General features: G+C 39.2%; 1 pseudogene; it reads left to right on the top strand.

Moving 5' to 3' along the window:
* Positions 1 to 5,294: 5,294 nt before the first annotated feature.
* On the top strand, positions 5,295 to 7,278 carry LOC105733267 (DNA (cytosine-5)-methyltransferase 3A-like; annotated as a pseudogene).
* The last annotated feature ends 7,831 nt before the right edge of the window (positions 7,279 to 15,109 follow it).

The following is a 15,109-nucleotide window of genomic DNA, read 5'->3' as shown; positions in this document are numbered from 1 at the left end:
TCACACGTTAATGGTAAGAGGATGGCATGGTGTTTGTCAACATCAGTGAGGACTTACAGATTGCGAGTAAAGAAGCCAGGAACAAAGACAGAATTGGAGTAGGAGGCCACTGAGAAACCAAGAGGGGTGAGATAAGTAGGGGCAGAGGTGTGTGTTGGGCCTCCACAGAGCAAGAGGGAAAGAGAGGAGCAATTAGCAGAAAAGCATGCTGTGGCTTTGTCTGCCTCAAAATGTTTCTTTCCCCTGCTAGTGCTGCAAATTTCAATGTTTTATTTCTCCAACCCTCTGAGCATTACCAAATAGTTATTATCTGAGCTTCTAACAAACAATTATTCCAGCTCCTAACTTATATTTCAATCATTTTAACTGCTGATCTTATGATCACATCCAGGCTCTGATCACATTAGTGTCTATTAACTATGCAGCAACCAATAAAATCTACATGAGAGACTTATTCCATATATACTCCCTTAGCACAATTTATTAAAATAATGTAGACTATTAACATTTAAACTAAATGTAATATATATATTTAATATAAAAATGCTCATTACTGTGATTAATAAAATTTTTAGTGTAAGCTGATATTTAGTTAGAGAAAATGAACAAGATAAGCCAACTGAACTATTTCACTTACATTAATTTAATTAAATATGACTTTTACATTATGTAGGATCACGTACATACCACTGATAATTCTAACATATTTAAGGAATCAAAAAGTAGAGACCCACTCTATCAAAGTTTCAATTAAATCATTAATGGTCTTTCTAGACAAAGCATACTAACATTCCTTACTGAACCCCTCACTTTACTAGATAGGCTCTCAAGAATTAAACAAGTTGAAAAGTAATACAGTAATACTGCTAGGTTTTCCTCCTTAAAAATCTCATTGTTTTTTTTTTTCCTTTTCAACTGCACTAGGGCTGTGTGTGTGTGTGTAGGGAAGAGACGGGGGCAGGACCTGAGGGTAGAGAGAAAGAGAAGGAAAGTAACAGACACAAAGAAAGGGAGAAACAGATTCCATGATGATTCTGTGCACTATCTATCTCCCTTTATATAGAAATCTTTCCCCAAATGATTTCAGGATGTATATGCTGGTCACATTCCACTTTCTTCCTTCTGATCTTCTGTCTCCAACTGCGCTGCTATAACTGCCTTCAGACTTTCTAACTTTGTGACCTCTGGTAGATACGATAACTACTTCATCCTGGTTTCTCCATTAGTAAAATGGGAATGGTTTTGGGGGGTGGCATTGTAAGGGTTAAGTGAGATAGGTAGAAATAGTCTACCCTTCAGTTGCTACCTCTCAGAGCTGGGTGCCTCTGCTGCTGCCTCTGAAAATGTTGATTGGCTACTTGTCTTCAAGCATTAGCACACAGCCAGCCACTGTGGCCAAATTATGTTCTACACATCCAAAGTCTTCCTGAGGCTGCCACGGCCTTGAATCCACCCTATTTCTCTTTTCTGCTCTCCTTGTGTTCTGTGCTGATGGCATTCCACTGACCCCTATGCTATCCCATGACCATTAAGGACTCAAAGGTGGAAGAGGAGAGGGAACTGAGCACTAGTACTGGGGCCTGCTGGATCTGTGCTTCAGTTTCAGCTTACGGACTGCATGGCTTTGGGTAAGTATTTAGTCTCTTTAAGTCTTGGCTTTCATCTCTGCTTAATGGGATGACCAATAATTGTACTTACTATAGGGTTTTTGTGAATACTAAATGGCTACTACAGATAAAGTGCTTACAAGAGTGTCTGGCCCATATAAAGAGCTTAATAGCAATACTATCAACAACAAAGGAGACAGAGACCCCTAGAACAAAAGCACTGCTTTTTTGTGGCTGGATCATGCACTTGTGGTGAGTTTAGGACTTGGGGAGACCCAGAAACATGTCTGCAACTAGCAGAGTAGCTGGCAGTGTGAGGATTCCATTTTTGAGAAGAACAGAGAGCTTTTTCTATATTATCCTGCTTCCCATAGTGAGGTAGAGAATAGGACACTGGAAGACTGCAACTCCATGTTCATTTTTTGACATTAATTTACTGAAAGAGAAAAAAATCTCCTAAACCAACAAGTAGTGCCAAGGAAAGCCACTGACACTCCCTCCTTGGGCTCTATCGGGTTATTTTTAAAAGGTCTGCTTGGGAATGACTGAAGCTGCAAGCATAACCAGAAATACAGCCACTTTCAGAGGGTAGAATCAAAGAAAAAAAAATGAAAATTTGCCCCTCAAAGTTGTCACTCTCTGAAATGTACCAAGAGCCCTCATGTTTGATAATCTGGTTTCATACTTCAAAGTAAGGTGCTTCTGCCTCCATTGCTAAGAAGGGATAAGGATGAGCTGAAAACAAAATGCTGAGTTTTGGGCCTATGATCAGCACTAATTTTTGTAATTCTTAAACAGGAGGAGAACCTGAACCCAGCCTGAATTATCACCCAATCTCCTTAATAAATGTGGACAGGGAAATCTCAGGAAAGGTGCTGACTAATAGGCTGGAACAGATATTCCCACACCAAATCCATCCCAATCAGGTAGATTTATTTGGAACAGACAGTCAGGCAATAATGGGAAGCAATTATTAAATGCAGTACAGTGAACTTCTGGAGACAGAGAAGGGTCCATGGCTGCCATTCCACCTCCTTCTCTGAAGGGCTTTTGATCACCTAGCCACCCTGCCCCTCCCCTTCATTCAGCAATAATTTGAACTGAAGGCATCATTGTTCAAGGGGAGCTCTCAGGACTCACAAGTCCTCACTGCCCCCTCAGTGACAAACTAGTTAATAGGACTTGTGTCATCACCTTTGTCAATTTCCCTTGCCCCATGACCCTTATTTTATTTCAAAGTTATGTTAAAAATCTGTAGAAGAGGCGTACCTCCTCTGTCAATAAAGCCCCTGCTTCTAAGAATCTGTCCTTTCTTTGCATTATAAGGTGCTATTTGGGGGTCAATGGCATGGGTTCTGGACTCAGACTCTCCCTGATTTGAATTCTGGACCCAACACATATCAGCTGGGGATATGACTTAGACTTCCTGTTTTAGGTTCTTTTCCTGTGAAATGGGGATCATGTAGTACAAACTTCACTGAGGTGTTGTACAAATCAAACAAGCTCATGAAAGTCAAGGGCAATTTAATTAAGTTAGTGCCTGACACATAGTAAGTGCTCAATACATTTTAGCAATTGTTATCATCACCATCCTTATCATTTTTGCAGGTGTTACTCTTTGCATCTGAGACTCCCTAGTTCCAACTTCACAAGAAATTGTAATTTCATTTTAATAAATCATTTAATTTTAAGAATTCCCTCTCTTCTCTATTTTCTGAATTCCACCTTTCTGAGTAAATTTTAGGTAAAACTCAGTTATCTGTAATTTTTTAAGTTATTTTCAATTGTTCAATACTGTCTCTTAAAATTTGTTCAATTTCTCTTTCCCCTTCTTCTGGAGTATTCTTGGGTCATCTTCTAAAAAAGCTTTATTAAAAAGCCTTAAGTTGAATTCATTTCATGTCCAATGATTATATTTTCTTTTTTGCACATTCCCTTAGCTGTTTTTTTATATAATCATGCCCATGCCTCTATCCTTTAACTTCTGGTTAAAGGGTCAGTTCCTCTGCATTTGCTCTTCCTCCTGTCAATATTTCCTTTAAGCACATTCTCAATTCCAGGTATGGAATCTGTGCCTCAGATTTCTATAAATTGCCCCCTCTTCTAATTAAAGTGTTTTCTTTGGGTTTAAGAATATATTTATTTATATTATATATGTATATTTTTCACTGATTTCCTAACAGGAAGGAATTGTTGATGGCCCTTTTAGTATATGTTTTATATACTTCCACTTTTATCTTTAAGAAAAAGAAAAGATAAAAGTGGAAGTATAGTTGCAATTTCATTATAAGGTGCTATTTAAGGGTTAATGGCATGGGATCTGAAGACAGACTTCCTGATTTGAATTCTGGACCCAACACATACCAGCTGGGGATATGACTTAGACTTTCTGTCTTCAGGGTCCTTACCTGTGGAATGGGAATCATGTAGTATGAACTTCACTGGCTGGTTGTATGAGTCAAACAAGCTCACACAAGTTAAGGGCAAGTTAATTAAGTTAGTGCTTAATATATAGTAAGTGCTCAATAAATTTTAGCAATCATTGTCATCACCATCTCATTTTTGCAGGAATTATTCTTTATATATCTTATATAAATATATCATATGTTTTATATACTTCCACTGTTATCTTTAAGAAAAAGAAAAGAAAACTGTGGGGTTTCTTCTGGTGGCCACATTGTGTCTTGGTGGATGACAGTCTGGAGTTGAGCAGCTGAAGGCACCCACTATGTCATGTTTAAGAAAAAGAAAAGATAAAGGTGGAAGTATATAAAACATATACTAAAAGAAAAAGAAAATCACATTTTCTTTTACCTTCCAAAAATTCGACTTCTAAAAATTTACTGTATTTTAAAATACCATATTTATTGAAAATGACAACTTTAATAGTGCCTTGCAGAATAACTAGGTGCTTAGTAAGTTTTGTAAAGCTTTGCAATGAACTGTACTGAGTCTATAAGTTCCAAGACTTTCTTCATGGAAGTCAGTGACATTTAAGTAAGGTCTTGAAGCATCAAGTGAAGGTGAGAAATGCATTCAGGGCAGAAGCTAAATGACTATGAGCCCAGAGGAAAGAATATTCTAGAGTCAGAAGTCCTTCGGCAAGTCAGAAGTCCTGAGCAGAGCTAGGTATGTAGAAGTTATAGCGTGAAGATTCTTTAAGATAAGCCTGTTTTGCTTTGTTTTATTGTATATATTTAAGCTGTACAAATGATGTTTGGAAAGCTACATATAGTGTTTGTATACACTTATACATAGTAGTTAACCACAGCCAAGCAAATTTACATATTCATTATCTCATATCTTTTAGCCACGTCTGAAAAGTTGGATGAGGAGGTTTTGAAAAGCCTTGAGAGCCGTGCCAAGGAATTTTTACTTCATCCCAGTATCTGGATCAGCAGAGAGTCATAACCGGAGCAATGATTTGGGAAGATTCATCTGGATTAATAAGGGAAAAGGTAAGAGTGAGAGAGGAGATCCACTAGGAAGCTTCTGAAATGAGTCAGACAAGAAGTAATAAAGGTTTAAATGAGAGCAGTATCAGCTAAAAAGAAAAAAAGCATCTCTTAAGGGTGAAATTGAAAGGACTTGGCAACTAATTGGATGTGGAATTCCAAGTGAAAAATGCTGAAGATGCTGAGCTGGACCTCAGAATGCTACATTTCGCTTCATGGGCTGAGAAGAAAGGCCAAGGTCACTGCAGTAATGAATGCTATGGAAGAAAACTAGGGCTCAGAGGAGTCTGCAAAGGTGGAGGAGGCCAGTCTTGCTACTGTGCGGCAGCCCAACAACCCCACATCCCCCCCTGTGGTTACCACGCCTGAGCCTGTGGGAACTGAAGCTGGGAACAAGCACACCAAAGCAGGTGACCATGAACCAGAGTATAAGGACAGCTGGGCCTTTGGCATTGGGGAGCTGGTGTGAGGAAAATTGTGGGGTTTCTTCTGGTGGCCACATTGTGTCTTGGTGGATGACAGTCTGGAGTTGAGCAGCTGAAGGCACCCACTATGTCATGTGGTTTGGAGAAGCAGGTTCTCAGTGCTGTGTGTAGAGAAGCTGATGCCACTGAGCTCCTTTTGCAGTGTGTTACAGGCCACCTATAACACAACAAGCAGCCCAGGAATCACAAAACCCTCTACGAAGTCCTCCCGGTGGCCAGCAGTGTACTGGGCAGCTGTTCCCAGAGAGGCATGACAGCAGTGAGAGTGACACTGCCAAGGCCACAGAGGTGCAGAACAAGCAGATAATCAGACAGACTTTTGGGGGATTCGAGCCCTGTGGCCCCAAGAGCCTGGAGCCACAAAAGGAGGAGAAGAATCCCAACAAAGAAGTTTACACACTCGTGGGTTGAACCCACGGCAGCTGCTTATGTGCCACCCCCACCAGTGAAAAAGCCCCAAAAGAACACAGCTAAGAAGCCCAACATCAAGGAGATTGTTGATGAACACACAAGAGTAGCTGGTGTACAAGGTAAGACAGAAGTGCCAGAACATCGAGGACCTTTGTGTCTCTTGTGGGAGCCTCAATGTCACTCTGGAACAGCCCTTGTTCATGCTAGGAATAGGAAAACATTGCAAGAACTGCTTCCTGGAGTGTGCATACCAGTACGATGATGCTGGCTATCAGTCCCGCTGCACCATCTGCTGCTAGGAGTGCAAAGTGCTCATGTGCTAGAACAACTGCTGCAGGTGCTTTTGCGTGGAGGGTGTAGACCTCTTGGTGGAGCCAGGGGTTGCCCAGATGACCATTAAGGAAGACCCCTGGAACTGCTACATGTGTGAGCACAAGGGCACCTGTAGACTGCTGCAGTGGCGGGATGACTGGCCCTCTCAGCTTCAGATGTTCTTCCCAATAACCATAACCAGGAATCTGACCCTCTGGAGGTCTATGTGCCTCTCCCAGCTGAGAAGAGGAAGCCGCCCATCCAGTTGCCATCTCTCTTTGATGGAATTGATATGAGGCTTTTGGTGCGAAGGGCTTAGACATTTGGGTGGACCACTACGTGTCTCGGAGATGTGTGAGGACACCATCGCAGTGGGCATGCTATGACACCAGGTAAGGGTCATGCACATCAGGGATGCCGGAACCATCATGCAGAAGCATAACCAGGAGTGGGGCCCATTCTCTGCAATGACCTCTTCATTGTCAACCCTGTCCATGAAGGATCCCACAAGGGCACTGGCCAGCAGTTCATTGAGTTCTACCACCTCCTGTATCACACACAGCCCAAGGGAAGGAGATGATCACCCTTCTTCTGGCTCTTTGAGAACGTGGTGGCCATGGACATTAGTCACAAGAGGTACATCTCACAATATTTTATTCTAATCCTGTGATAATTGATGCCAGACAAGTGTCAGCTACATACCAGAACTGCTACATCTGTGGTAACCTTACCAGAGGAGCAGGCTATTGGCATTCACTGTGAATGTAAGCTGGAGGTGCTGGAGTGTCTGGAGCATGGCAGGAGAGCCAAGGTCAGCAAAGTGAGCACCATCACTACGTCAAACTCCATAACGCAGGGCGAAGACCAGTATCTCCCAGTCTTCATGAATGAGAAGGAGGACATCTTAGGTCCACTGAAATGGAAAGGGTATTTGGCCTCCTTGTCCATTATACTGACTTCTCCAACATGAGCCACTGGGCAAGGCAGAGACTGTTGGGCGGGTTGTGAAGTATGGCACTCACCTGCCAATTCTTCCTTCCAAAATACCCAAAAGGGGTATTTTGCTTGTATGTTAAGGGACATGGGTGCAAACTGAGGTAGTGACACAAGGTTAAACAAACTAAAAGAAAACCCACAAAACATAATAAAATATTAACAATATAAAACTAGAGAGAAATATCAGCACCCAAAAGAGAAAAAAAGGAATTCAAAACAAAAACTACAGAGGCAGAAATAATGAAGGGCTTTGCCTTGCAAAAAGGTTGGACATCATCTCCTGATTTTTCAATGTTTTTCTTCAGTTCTGTTTAAAAACAAAACAAAGCTCCCCCACCTCCCTCCTCCTCCTTCTTTTCAGAGGGGTTTTCTGTTTGTTCTGGGTTTTTTGTTTCTTGTGATGATAGAAACAACAGGATTATTGCAGCAATAATCAGTAACCAAAATAGTAACAATACTTTGCAAAGGAAAGGTGGGAGAGAGGAAAAAAGGAAGTACTATAGAAATATATATACTGTGGATTGCTTTTTACTATGTATCTTTTTCTTCTTGTCTCTAGCCTGATCAGACAGAAGAACAAGCAGGGGACAGAAATACAGGGACACTCATGTAGAAGTGTCAGCCACTGAGTTGTTCTGCCAGCACCATTCCTGGTCACGTAAATCAGAACCAGCCAGCAGAAGCGAGACAAGAACACCAAACAAGACACTTTTTTACAGTATTTCAGATGACTGCCACACAGAAAACCTTACAGAAAATCAGTTTCTAGAAGCTGCTATTACCTCTTGTTTATAGCTTATGTATATATAGTATATACATATATATAGCTCATATCTATCAAATATATATGATACATATTACTACTATATATATATATATGACCTAGAGTGTATATATGACCTCTCTCTCTCTCTCTCTCTATATATATATATGACCTAGAGTAGTCATATATATATGTCTATATATGACCTAGTAGTAATATATATGATAGATATGAGATATACCATATATATCTCAGACAGATATACCAAATATATCATATATATCTTTGTAGGTCATTAAGAACTTGCTTTATGTATCTGGGTGCTCTCGTATTGGGTGCATATATATTTAGGACCATTAGCTCTTCTTGTTGCATTGATCCCTTTACCATTATGTAATGCCTTTCTTTGTCTCTTTTGATCTTTGTTGGTTTAAAGTCTATTTTATCAGAGACTAGGATTGCAACTCCTGCTTTTTCTTGCTCTCCATTTGCTTTGTAAATCTTGCTCCACCCCATTATTTGGAGCCTATGTGTGTCCTTACACGTGAGATATGTTTCCTGGATACAGCACACTGATGGGTTTTGACATTTTATCCAATTTGCCAGTCTGTGTCTTTTGATTGGGGCATTTAGCCCATTTACATTTAAGGTTAATATTGTTATGTGTGAATTAGATTCTGCTATTTTGATGCTAGCTGGTTGTTTTGACCAATAGTTGATGCAGTTTCTTCATTGTGTCAATGGTTTTTACCATTTGGTATGTTTTTAGAGTGGCTGGTACTGGTTGTAACTCTGTGCACATAAATCAGTAAACCTGGAAGAAATGGATAAATTCCTGGACACTTGCACCCTCCCAAGCCTAAACCAGGAAGAAGTTGAAACCCTGAATAGACCAATAACAAGGGTTGAAATTGAGACAGCAATTAATAGCGTACCAACCAAAAAAAGCCCAGGTCCAGATGGGTTCACAACCAAATTTTACCAGACATACAAAGAGGAGCTTGTACCACTCTTTCTGAAACTATTCCAAACAATACAAAAAGAGGGAATCCTTCCCAAATCATTTTATAAGACCAACATCATCCTGATACCAAAACCCGGCAGAGACTCAAAAAAAAAAAGAAAACTTCAGGCCAATATCCATGAACATAGATGCAAAAATCTTCAAAAAATACTGGCAAATCAATTGCAACAGCACATCAAAAAGCTTATCCATCATGATCAGGTAGGCTTCATCCCGGGGATGCAAGGATGGCTCAACATACGCAAGTCTATAAACATAATCCACCACATAAACAGAACCAAAGACAAAAACCACATGATCATCTCAATAGATGCAGAGAAGGCATTCGACAAAATTCAACAGCCCTTTATGCTAAAAGCTCTTAATAAACTAGGCCTTGATGGAATGTATCTTAAAATAATCAAAGCTATTTACAACAAACCAACAACCAATATTATACTGAATGGACAAAAACTGGAAGCATTCCCTTTGAAATCTGGCACTAGACAAGGATGCCATTTCTCACCACTCCTATTCAATATAGTATGGTAAGTTCTAGCCAGAGCAATCAGACAAGAAAAAGAAATAAAGGGTATTCGATTAGGAAAGGAGGAAGTCAAATTGTCTCTATTTGCAGACGACATGATTGTATATCTAGAAGACCCTATCACCTCAGCCCAAAATCTCCTGAAACTGATAAGCAACTTCAGCAAAGTCTCAGGATAAAAAATCAATGTGTAGAATCACAAGCATTCCTATACACCAATAACAGACTAAAAGAGAACCAAATCAAGAGTAAACTCCCATTCACAATTGCTACAAAGAGAAGAAAATATCTAGGAATACAACTAACAAAAGATTTAAAGGACTTCTTCAAGGAGAACTACAAACCATTGCTCAAGGAAATAAAAGAGGACATAAACAGATGGAAAAACATTCCATGCTCATGGTTAGGAAGAATCAATATTGTGAAAATGGCCATACTGTCCAAAGTAATTTATAGATTCAATGCTATCCCCATCAAGCTACCATTGACCCTCTTCACAGAACTAGAAAAAACTACCTTAAACTTCATATGGAACCAAAAGAGTGACTGCATAGTCAACAATCCTAAGCAAAAAGAACAAAGCTGGAGGCATCATGCTACCTGATTTCAAACTATACTACAAGGCTATAGTAATCAAAACAGCATGGTACTGATACCAAAACAGAGTTATAGACCAATGGAACAGAACCGAGGCCCTGCAGGCAACGCCACACATCTACAACCATCTGATCTTTGACAAATTTGACAAAAACAAGCAATGGGGAAAGGATTCCCTGTTTGATAAATGGTGTTGGGATAACTGGCTAGCCATGTGCAGAAAACAGAAACTTGACCCCTTCTGGACACCTTACACTAAAATTAATTCCAGATGGATTAAAGACTTAAACATAAGACCTAACACCATAAAAACCCTAGAAGTAAACCTAGGCAAAACCATTCAGGACATAGGCATAAGCAAGGACTTCATGACTAAAACACCAAAAGCATTGGCAACGAAAGCCAAATAGACAAATGGGACCTAATCAAACTCCACAGCTTTTGCATGGCAAAAGAAACAGTCAATAGAGTGAATCAGCAACCAACAGAATGGGAAAAAATGTTTGCAATTTACCTATCTGACAAAGAGCTAATATCCAGAATCTACAAAGAACTAAAACAGATTTACAAGAAAAAAAACAAACCCATTCAAAAGTGGGTGAAGGACATGAACAGACACTTTCCAAAATAAGACATATATGAGGCCAACAAACATATGAAAAAATGCTCATCATCACTGATCATTGGAGAAATGCAAATCGAAACCACATTAAGATACCATCTCACGCCAATTAGAATGGCAATCATTAAAAAAATCTGGAGACAACAGATGCTGGAGAGGATGTGGAGAAATAGGAACATTTTTACACTGTTGGTGAGAGTGTAAATTAGTTCAACCATTGTGGAAGACTGTAGTGATTCCTCAAGGATCTAGAAATAGAAATTCCATTTGACCCAGCAATCCCATTACTGGGTATATATCCAAAGGACTATAAATTGTTCTGTTATAAAGACATATGCACACGTATGTTCATAGCGGCACTGTTTATAATAGCAAACACCTCGAACCAACCTAAATGCCCATGGATGATAGACTGAACAAGGAAAATGTGGCTCATATACACCATGGAATACTATACAGCCATAAAAAACAATGAGTTTGTGTCCTTTGTAGGAACATGGATGAATCTGGAAACCATCATTCTCAGCAAACTGACACAAGAACAGAGAAATCAAACACCACATGTTCTCACTCATAGGCAGGTGTTGAACAATGAGAACACGTGAACACAGGGAGGGGAGCATCACACACTGGGGTCTGCTGGGGTGGACTAGGGGAGGTGCAGTGGGGGGTAGGGAGGTTGGGGAGGGATAATATGGGGAGAAATGCCAGATATAGGTGACGGGGGGATGGAGGCAGCAAACCACATTGCCATGTGTGTACCTATGCAACAATCCTGCATGATCTGCACATGTACCCCAGAACCTAAAGAACAATATATATAAAGAAAAAAAGAAAAAATGCTCAACATCACTAATCATTACAAAAATGCGGATCAAAACCATAATGAAATACCATCTCATACCAGTCAGAATGGCTATTATTAAAAAGTTAAAAAATAACAGATATTGGTGAGGTTGTGGAGAAAAGGGAACACTTATCACTGCTGGTGGGAATGTAAATTCAGCTATTGTGGAAAGCAGTGTGGTAATTTCTTAAAGAACTCAAAGCAGAATTACCATTCAACTCACCATTTTTGGGTCTCATTATATCCATTATTTTGTATAAGCCCAAAGGAATATAAATTATTCTATCATAAAGATATTCACATGCATATGTTCATTGCAACACTATTCACAATAGCAAAGATATAGAATCAACTTAAATGTCCATTATGGTAGACTGGATAAAGAAAATGTGGCACATATAAAACATGGAATACCACACAGCCATATAAAAGAATGAGATCATGTCCTTTCAGGAACATGGATGGAGTTGGAGGCCATTATCTCAAGCAAACTAATGAAGAAGTAGAAAACCAAATACCACATGTTCTCATTTATAAGTAGAAGCTAAACAATGCATACATATGGACACAAAGAGGGGAACAACAGACACAGGGACTACTTGAGAGTGGAGAGAATGAGGATGTTGAGGATTGAAAAACTACTATCAGGTCCTATGCTTATTACCTGGGTGGCAAAATAATATGTACACGAAACTCCTGTGACATACAATTTACCTATATAACAAATCTTCATATGTACCCCTGAACCTAAAACAAACAAAAAAGGATTGGAGGATGTACTATGTCTTGTAGCTCCAAACCCATTTTCTATGTTAAGCTTTGGGATGCTGGGCATGGGGCACTACAAACATCCTTTCTCATTGGCTAGCTGGCTTCCTACTGTGTTATACTAATGGGAGTAACAGAAAGAGACAGAAAACCTAAAGAGGCATAAGGGGTGTGCTTTCTCCTGTTTGTTCACTGTTCTGGTTGGCATCACCCCAGCTACAGTCCTTTGCTTTGGAAATGGCAGTTATTTCCAGTTTCTGGTTATTTTCTACTTCTAAAATCAGTTTCATGTTGCACTCATTCAAGGTACTAGACGGGGCTCTTTCCAGAGATCCAAGCCCCATCTTCATAAAGACTTTTCTTCTAGTCTGTAGCTTCTAATGATCACAACCTTTCTCTTGAGTCTCATATTGGGTTTAAGATACCTGACTCTGTAAACTGTATACCAAGCCAGTACATAGTAGTTATTATAAGGAGAACAAAGACCATTTTTTTCCAGTTGATAATCGGGACAAGTAATTAGGTGGGTTGGGTCATATTTCAAGGTCTGTACTCTCTTCCCATCTTTTCTGTCCACAAAGCACTCATTGGCTACCTAGGGTGGAAAATGTCACCTGTACACACGATTTGGGGTCATTGTGGTTCACATTGTTCTCAGTTTGTCTATGCCTTGACTACTACAACAGTCAAAAGGTAAAGCCACCAAGCTAAGCAGACCCTTCCAGCACCACATCAAAGAGCAAACATCTTGATTGCACTGTCTTACTCAGATTTTTCTCTTCCAGTCCTTAGTGATGTCAGGCTTCCACAAGACACCACATTCAACATATGAATTATTTTGAAAGAGAAAGTTTAAATCAATTGACAAAAGAGGAATCTAGTCCAACAAGAAATACAAAATACAATGCCAAAGAGGAAAAAGGAATCTCTCTCAGTAAAAATTAGGCTCTTCTTAAAATCAAGTCTATTTTCTTAATGTACCATAATTTTCTGAGGTGGGCAGATTTTGTTGCCTATGCTTAATTGTTCTATCAATCAAACTAAAGGCCATGAGAAGCTTTGAACCACAATGGAAAAAACACATCAAGATCTATAAGATGCTATCAAAGACCTCTCTGGGGAACACCGTCTTCATGGAATCATCAGAAAGAAGCCCAGTCTGAGTCTTTAACAAACTTAAGAAAAATTATGCAAATAACTCAATCTCAGCTCCCAGGGACTTCCTCTTTGTAAAATCTATGCTGACTCAAAACACATAAAATGATTAGAACCTCCTTTTCAATATATAATACGTGGTTTTGTTTCATTAACTAAAGAGCCCTGTGTTGTCTGAAACAATAGAGAAACTAACTACTTCTGAGTTGCTGTTTGGGCTGAATTATGAAAAGCTGTGCCTCTTAATTCTACCTTGAGTTGAAAATATGGCACACCTGGACAATCTGGTTCTCTCCAGGGAATGTACTAACATTGGATTTTGTTTATGCATCTGAAGTCCACCATATGGAACAACTGTGTCATTAAAATGGGCATTAAAAAGATTTGTTCACTCAGCTAAATTTAGACAGATAATAATACTTGGCAATTATGTAGTGTCTTTCACCTGTCCATCTCAAAGTAAGCAATATATAAACACATATTGTTACAAACTTTTTATAAACCAGAAGTACGTCAGCTGTTCCCTCCGAAGAAAACAGCTCCTGTATGCCATACGCTAAGTTCATACCAAATAAGAGATGGTGCAAAATCAAAAAACAAAATACATACACCTAATCTGTACTCATAAAAATTAAAAATTAAATTTACTAAAACCACAAGCAAAAACAAGGCAGTCCAAAAATGTTAAGTACATATAATCTAAAATAGTAACTACAATTTGTCCACCCTGAGCAGGGAAAAAGAGAAGCACTACATGTGTGGAAAATATTTGTTTTCTTTTTTCTCACCTTGGATCCACAAAAATCAGAATTTTCAAATAATTATAATACTGTTATTTAAATAACTGTGAATGGAATTGGTTAAAACCTCATAACCACTTCACTTTAGCAATTCAGTGTCTGGCAATAAGAATTAATAGGATTCCTATGCAATTTCAATTAGGTTTTCCGTAATTGCCATCTATTTGCATATCTAGCTCTTTAGGTTTATTTCTCAGTAGGTCAGAACTCAGAGATGTAGAAAGATAGTCCATTATTCTCTCTAGACCACTAACATTCCTTGGAACTTTATATACGCATATAACTTATTATAATTATATTTTATATATGCTGAAGCATAGCAAGAGTGACTTTTACTCTAGTTCCCAATAAGTTCCTCATCGCCTTTTGAGCCCACCTCAGTCTGGACTTCACTGTCCATGTGACTATCAGCATTTTGGTCACAATCATTCAATAAATCTCTAGGAAGTTCCAAACATTCGCTCATATTCCTTTCTTCTGAGCCTTCCAAACTGTTCCAAACTCTGCCTGTTAACCCAGTTCTGTAGCTGCTTCCACATTTTCACATATCTTTATATCAATACCCCACTCCTGGTGCCAATTTTCTGTATTAGTTCATTCTCACACTGCTATACAGAACTACCTAAGCCTGTGTAATTTATAAAGAAAAGAGGTTTAGTCGACTCACAGTTCCATAGGCTGTACAGGAAACATGGTTGGGAGGCCTCAGGAAATTTACAATCATGGTAGAAAGTATAGGGG

Source organism: Aotus nancymaae, unplaced genomic scaffold (assembly GCF_030222135.1).
Source record: "Aotus nancymaae isolate 86718 unplaced genomic scaffold, 86718_ANA_hifiasm-v0.15.2.pri h1tg000057l, whole genome shotgun sequence".
NCBI lineage: Eukaryota > Metazoa > Chordata > Mammalia > Primates > Aotidae > Aotus > Aotus nancymaae.
The sequence above is the reverse complement of the archived record's forward strand: the minus strand, read 5'-3'. Positions and strand labels throughout refer to the sequence as shown.